General features: G+C 39.7%; 1 long non-coding RNA gene across 3 annotated transcripts; it reads left to right on the forward strand.

Annotated features, from left to right (window-relative positions):
- Positions 1-7: 7 nt before the first annotated feature.
- LOC119288196 lies at positions 8-3,407 on the forward strand. Of its 3 annotated transcripts, none has more exons than XR_005141136.1 (5): positions 8-1,209; positions 1,399-1,581; positions 1,675-1,817; positions 2,160-2,251; positions 2,757-3,407. It is a non-coding gene; the product is annotated as an uncharacterized LOC119288196 (long non-coding RNA). The 3 variants fall into 3 exon arrangements; XR_005141137.1 differs by having other exon boundaries at positions 1,418-1,581; XR_005141135.1 differs by having other exon boundaries at positions 8-1,581.
- The last annotated feature ends 4,339 nt before the right edge of the window (positions 3,408-7,746 follow it).

The following is a 7,746-nucleotide window of genomic DNA, read 5'->3' on the forward strand; positions in this document are numbered from 1 at the left end:
CGAGGTGCACGGCGGCTGCACTGCGTGCGGCCAGAGAGAGAGCCGGGAGGAATAAGCGAAGGAAGAGGTGGCGGGATCCTGCGGGGCTGGATTGGAGCCCCGGTGGTGCTACTGCTGCCGTTGGACGCCGGCCGAAGGGACAAGTCCCTAGGTAAGGAAACAACATGTGTTGCATCGGCACATTTGATGCAGAGTAGCTACTGTAAGTTCCTCTCCCTTCTCTAATAAGCATTGCGACCTCTCCCTTCTCTAATTGGTATTGAGATTCAATTGCTATTCGATGGAGAGCAGCCACAAAAAGTTCCTCAATTGATGCACAGCGGCCACCGAAAACAGATCTCGCTTTCAATCTCTAATTGATTCTCAGCTACAGAGTGGCATGTATCTATAGACTTGCTAATGTGATGGCTAATGCATGTGTATTAATTCATGAATTAGCAAAATATTTCCCGTGAGATGTGCTAATATACAAATTTGATGTTCACAGTGCCCTCCACTTTTTTTTTGTTATGCCTATAAGAGATGACTTTTTTTCAATTTTTAAGTAGAAAAGCACAGTATGGTTGCTCTTATATACAGATTATAAAAAGGAATTGCAAAATAAGAAGAGTGATCTGTTCTACTCAAAACAAAATTGCTGAAATTCACATGCATGGTGGCGCCATACAGCGAGCGCATGGTGGCAGAGTTCACAAGCTAGATCTTTGACTGGCGTTATGGCTTGTCCTGATGCAGAGAAGGACGGGGTTCAAGTTGTTGGGCCGGTGGCAGGGGCAGCATGATGTTTTCGTCAGGTAACAACCTAGGCATCGACTCAAGATTTAACTGAACCAATTCCTTTAATTCAGGCTCCAAATCGTTGTTATTTGATTCACCAATTGGTTGCTGGCAACAACTAATTGGACATATAATTGTTGATTTCTGTACAAACAATATCTTCAGTTGTTTTCAGATCTTCAATAAGGATCATCAAGCCCTCTGTTTTTTATATGAAGAATAGATATTGTAATTGTGCCTCCATTACGTCTAAAAGTCAGGTATCGGAAAACTGTCATTGGCATATCTCTGTCATGATGGAAGATTGGTTAGACAGAAAAAGGACCTCTGGTTATGTATGACATGATGTGAGGCACATATCTCTGAATGAAGCGCAACAAGAATTGACATCCTCTAATGCTAGCTGTTGACCATTCTTCTCTGAAGTATCAGGTCAGTATCCCATGTGCCCCCTATTCATCTGTCATCGCTGCATAAAAATTTAATGCAGTTTTTAAGCCTATGTTTAAGGATAGCTAAATCTCTATGGACCAACCATATTATCTTTTTGAGATAATAAATCAACCTTCATCATGTACTTATGTTGTAACTTCTCCCATCTTTTGTGCTATTATCTAAAAGAGGTGTGGATTGGAATCAGTTTTTTTGCTGCACCCCCATTCCGACGAGGTCACGCACACATACCACCGGGAATCCCACGAATCCTATGTTCGAGCGCGAGCGACGGCAATAGCATCTGCAAGTACTTGACCAACACGCTACCCGGGTGTGGTATCCACTATTGAGGCCAAGCAACCTAGCTCGGTAATCCTTAAGTCTGCTTGTGTCCACCACCTGATGAAGAACGGGAGAAGATTGCTGACTTTGTGCCTAATGATGGTTGCCTGAACTTCGTAGAGCAAATTGACGAGGTGTTGATTGCTGAATTTGGTCTCAAGAGGCACGTCGTGGGAGATATCCCTTGTGGCAGGTTCAAAGTTGTGATGGTATCTGGTGTCTCCCAGCGAGATTTGTTCCTTCTCTTAACAGTTACTATTAAGGTATAACAGTGATGTGCTACTCTGCTGGTCCTTTAGATGTCAAAAAGATTATGTGTTGTGCTAGCTAGCGATTTTTATCTCCCAGTGGATGCAGATTTCAGAATATGTTTAGTTACGACGTACCACAAAGCTGATCTTTTTAACATTTGATTGTCGTGCTTAATACCACAGTTAGGTAGTTTGACTCTTAGACACTGGTCTTTTTAATATCAGACTTAAACAACTACAGTTCTAAATAGCAGTGGTTCTTCTGATTTTCTACCTATTTATTTCACTATTGTGGTTTCAAAATCCAATAGCCTTGCTGTTAGTTAATGCTCTATTTATATTTTTTGCCAACAGAACAAATTTATGTTTCCAGCAAAAAAGTTGGCCGGCCCCAGCAAAAAAAAAAGAACAGTTCCAGCAAAAAAAGATCGTCGCCGTGGTCACAGGTACTAACTGGTTCCACTGTACATCTCTGTAGTTATTTGGTTGAAGGTGCGTATTAGTGGTTAGCTGTGATAATACAAATAGTAAACATGTTATACCAGGTAGCAGAACTTCACGAAAATTTGCTGAAGGAGCTGTATCATCCTTGATCAAATATTATTTTTATTATTCCTTGTTGGTTTTAGACAATAACATTAGAGAATCTAAATCCTTTTACCGCGCATCAGTACATGTAATAGAGCAACTCTTGGTGCAACTAGCTGCAGCAAAGACCAACTTGACTTGATGGTATTTTTGATCTGTTCACCTACCCTCCCTCGCTCAATTTTCTTGGGCAAAAACATCCGCCCCACGAAGCCATCTCCGTGTCGCATACCTATTGCCACAACCAACTAAGCTAGCCCAGTGTTTTTTGTGGAAAAGATGGTTGTTCCTTCTATTAAATAGTCCCACCTCGCCCCTTTACACCCAATCCTCTTAATTTCCTTATGCCTTTGAATTTCCTAGGTGTTAACAAGCAGTCTTCGGAATCATCAATAAGCCAACAGCGAGAAATAAGTTTAAGAATTGAGTTCCCTTATCGGGGAAATAAGGAAGGGAAGAAACAAATAGGAAACAATCAGATGAAGCATCAAGGAAAATGGATTGAACAATCAGATGAAGCATCCAGCTCGAGGAGAAGCATGGTCTGCAAGGAGACCAATCATCTTGAGGTGGTTCTTTCAGCTACTGCATGTTCCATTACGGAGAAGGGTACTTAGTCGATCTTAGGAGCCAGACTCTGCTCTCCTTGCAGGGAGAATTTCAACAAATGGTACTATTACTCTCCCAACAATTCTTTTATCACTACAAAATGTGTAGGAACCTTATTTTTCCCTGAGATACTGTAATTGAGGAACCGAGAGCCGCGACGGAACATTGTATTTTGCACTACATCCTGTATTTGCTTTGTGGGAAGCTGGCTTGAGGACAAATATGTCAGCTCCATTTTCGCTGTGAGTGATTCTTCATATGACGGTAGTGTTGCTTGTGTTCATAATCAGTCTCTATGTAATGTTTCGGCAGAGAGAGTTGTAACGCCTCGGTCTTCTTGCCGAGTTGCAGAATGCTGTTGTTCACTCTGCAATAGGATGGATGAACATGGTTTTCTTTATTTTACAGCGTATGTGTTGTGGTCGGATACATGATTGCAACAAGATTCCCAACTAGAAGAGGAGTCACCCAGAAGAGTTTTGCAAGTTATCATCACTTGCAAGCCTCCAACTTGATCCATGATTTATATGATCAGCAGAAAACATTGTACAATTTAAAATTGTCACAGCCCATGTATTCTGTGATGCCCAATAGAAATAGCATTGATTATTTGGTATGAAGATGCTTGGACAGCCATGTTTAGCCCAAAATCAAATAATCAAGATGACTGCTAAAATAATTTCATTTAAGTTTTCTACATACAATTCTAACTGATTAGTATTTTTTTTCTCCCATTGCAACGCACGGGCATATGTGCTAGTGTATATATATATATATATATCTATATATATATATATATATATATATATATATATATATATATATATATGCCAAATTTTATCTACAAGCAGTGCTAGTTACCACCATTTTCTTTGCCCGTCACGTGTCCAGGCTCGTAGCAGGAGGCAACCGGGTGCGCTGCGGGTAGCGAACGTGGGCAGAACCCTCTAACGCGCTAGCAGCCGTACCTAATTAGGCAAGTGAAAAAAGGTAGTTGCCACCAATTCAGATAATTAAGGTGTTTGTTGTACGGCTCCCTTGATTCTTGGCCAGCCGCGGCGAACCATCATTGAATGGATATAAGCACGTGACTAGCGATAGCTATTCTCATGGAATGAAATATTTCAAGGAACGTATGGGATGGACTGCAACCGATAGACGGATGTGAAGCACGTCATGCATGGCATGGCTTCATTTACGATCATATTTCTCTAGGAATATATACTATTGTAAGAGTGTGTTTCATTAAAAAAAGTCATGTGCATGGAGTATATTTAAGAGGAGAGTATAGAGTATATTGTATTCTTTGGCGAAAAAGAGTATGTTGTATTTGGAATTAAAGAGTATGGAGTAAGGTCTAAGTAGTATGTAATCAGTTGCAAAAAAAAAGTATGTAGTATCTATCTATATTTATCTATCTATCTATACCTATACTAATTACAGACTCCCAAGTAATTGCCACGTTAATTAGAATTTACTAGCCGTTCATCTGAATTATTACAGTACAGAACAACCGATAAAATTATTCCAGTTAAGGAAGAGACCTGGTCTCCTATCCCATGCAGATGCGAATGGTCCAGTCCTTGGACTCTCTTACTCTATCGAGAAAATAATCTGAGCGACATCTCCTTCTATATTGAGACGGAGGTCCTCCCTTGGTCTCTCTCTTTTTCCCTCGAGAGCAAAATCTTACCATGATGTCCTCCTAGATTTCGCGACCAAAGGTGAAACTGGCAACCCCGTCTCTGATATAATTAGGAGGTGCATGATGGAGGAGCCGCTTCTGCCTCCCCATGGCCTCTTGGATCTCGGTCGCATCATCTACGTTTTGCAGCTCTGCGGCTCCACTAAAGGAAGTAGCGTTTGCGCCATCCATGTCAAATTCATGCAGCCATCATCTGTAGAGTTGGCTGTAACCATGCATATACTCTGCTCCAAATCAGTTGCACTAATTTTCAGGTAAGCAACGTGATATTTCCGTGTTGATTCAATCTGGAAAAATTAAGATCTCAAATTTTTTCAGTGATGAATAGATGATCGATGGAATTTTATGACATGAGTATTGGTCGCCCAGATCTTTTTAGGGACCTTCTAGGATTTCAATTTGACATGAAATCAGTTTTGTTTCTATGTGGTACTGACGTATTGTCATTGTTAGCATTGTTGATCTCCAGCAGCATTGTCCACAATAGAACGGATCTCCGTCAGTGTCGGTGCCCTCCGTTGAACATTGCAATGCTAGACACCTCACGCTCAGCATCCTCTCCGCCATGGCATCCGGTTTCGCCGCAGGAACTAAATAGTATTCCATCACCCGGTTCAGATTGAAATCCTCTCTTTTTGTGTTGTTTTAGTCAACTAGGTATTCCCGTATTGTACCGTTGGGGTCTAGATTGAAGTCGGCTGAGTTATTGGGTGGCTATGAAGATGCGTTTGTCTTAGACAATAGTTACATGCAAAGTAAGTTCTCGAAGAGAAGTATTATTGCACACATAAATACAAATTAAATTTCTTCTCATTTTGGGAAGATAGGAAGATTTTTTCTACAGTAATGATAGATTGATTTCAGCACCTCAAGCATGTGACCTTGGGCGTGCATTATTTTATCCTCATACCTTGCTTTTCTGTAGCAAAAAAATTGTTATTTCCTTACACTACATTATTTTGTCACGTTCACTTTGATCGCTTAACTATTTATTTATTCGTACAAGTGGTAGTCAGTCTTTGTTTACCTAACCTGAATGTTGTTCTGACCATAAATATGTCCTAAGAATTAGGGTAATAATGAAGCCAATAACTGTTGAATGTCTCGAGATGTAGCTCTTTTAACCCGCAAAAGTTAGTCCAAAAGGTCAATAAAATTATTCCTTTGACCTATCAACAGAAGTGTATCGATCCATTAAGTTTCCTTGAGATACGTGACATATGTCACAAGTAGCACGTGAAGAGAATAATCAGTTTAGTAACTTTCAGTTAGGATGCCTACAACATTGTGATTTAGAAACAATGTTTTCCCTCTATCCATACATTGGGATTCGATGCAATGCCCTTTCTGAAGACACCCAGCACCTCTTCATTGGCTACCCTGCTACTGCTGCAATTTGGCAACGTCTCGGCATCTCCCCATTTACCATGGTTCATTGACAAATGGACAATCCCCACTCCGGTACAACTTCATTCTTCAGTCTGGCCTGAGATTATACTACCTATTGTTTATAAAATTTGGGAAGCAAAAAATGCAGCTGCATTAAGGAACGAAAATCATAGCCCCTATGTAGTTATTAGTAGTTTAGGTAGGGACTTTGAACTCTGGACTGGCGATAAAATAGCCGCCTCTCTTGGCGAGACTATCTCTCTTCGCGCATCTTTGTGACCCTGTAAACTCTCTGTAACACCTTGGTCGTTAGGCCACTTTGAACAATATACATACAGGTGGGGATTCCTCAAAAAAAAAAGTGAAGGAGATGTGCCTCAGTACCTGTTGCTACACAAACTAAAGGTAACAACCTCAATTTTTTATGAAGGGAGGTTAGATTCACATGGCTTTTATTATTATTTAATATATGTAGAAGCGTGTCACTTCTTAGACCATTGGTACTTATATCAAAACTAGAGACCTTTCATATATAACCATCTAATGGCAATTCATGTACAGGTTTTGTATGTATAAACCTCTAATTAATGTGCTCCAAAAAAATCAGTTATGCAAGGTACAACTTTATCTATTGGGCATTGGTTGCTTCACTAATTCTTTTGATTTTGTATTCATGTTGTGCTGATGTTAGTGTGTACAGCAGAGTATCAATGCTAAAGGGGCCGTTTATTCCTAACTGAGATCCTGTAGCACTCCATAGCTGCTTCTTTTGTCCTGTCTGACTAATTAATTTTTAGTATATATGCACCTTGATCCTTAGTTTAATGGCTACTGATGCAATGAAGCACGGGAGCTCACTCAGTCGGCTGGTTTTATTCATACGAGTAACGAGCATACTGCGATAGCAGATAGAGGGTGACGTAATTCTCCTACTGCAATAATTTTACTTCATCATGCACGATGCAAACACCTTGATATGTCTGCGCTAATGGGTAGATTTGATGCCACTGTAATGCCGACAGCCTATGCAAGGTGACTGATTTAATCTTGGTGCTACAATATACTGTTCATGCTTTATGTAAATAGCACGGAGGCAATCATGAAACTGTACAACTCTTTATCGGAAAATAAAATTGTTAATTTTTTATGTTAGTTCAATTTTTTGTTGCATTTGATTGCGGTTAATCCGTGGTATATCATTTCAATGCAAGATGGTATGTAATTTTTTTCATGTCTCTATCTACATGCTAATAACAATAATTCAAGCCGTCTGCACATTGCACAAGCAACTTCCCACGTTAACTGAATCATCTACTAATTCATTTTTGGTGGATCTTAATTTGAATGGACCAAGAGTAAATCATTTCATTTTAAAGTCTGGCTGACTTAGTTTTTAATCTGTGATTTTCTATGTACTTCTTAACTCTCAACTGCAGTCATATATTTTGCTACTTTTATAATTTAAGTGTACATATTTTCATGTACACACGGCTGAACTATTACTCTGTCAAACTCATGTGAGAAACTGAGAATGCTTGACCAGCTAGAAAAAATATTTGACCTGAGTCTTCATCTACATCATTTGCGAGGCAAAAAAAATCCTTCTCTTTACTAATTACTATGGTGCTACCTCTTTTTCCCAAAATATAT

Source organism: Triticum dicoccoides, chromosome 4A (assembly GCF_002162155.2).
Source record: "Triticum dicoccoides isolate Atlit2015 ecotype Zavitan chromosome 4A, WEW_v2.0, whole genome shotgun sequence".
NCBI classification, from domain to species: domain Eukaryota; kingdom Viridiplantae; phylum Streptophyta; class Magnoliopsida; order Poales; family Poaceae; genus Triticum; species Triticum dicoccoides.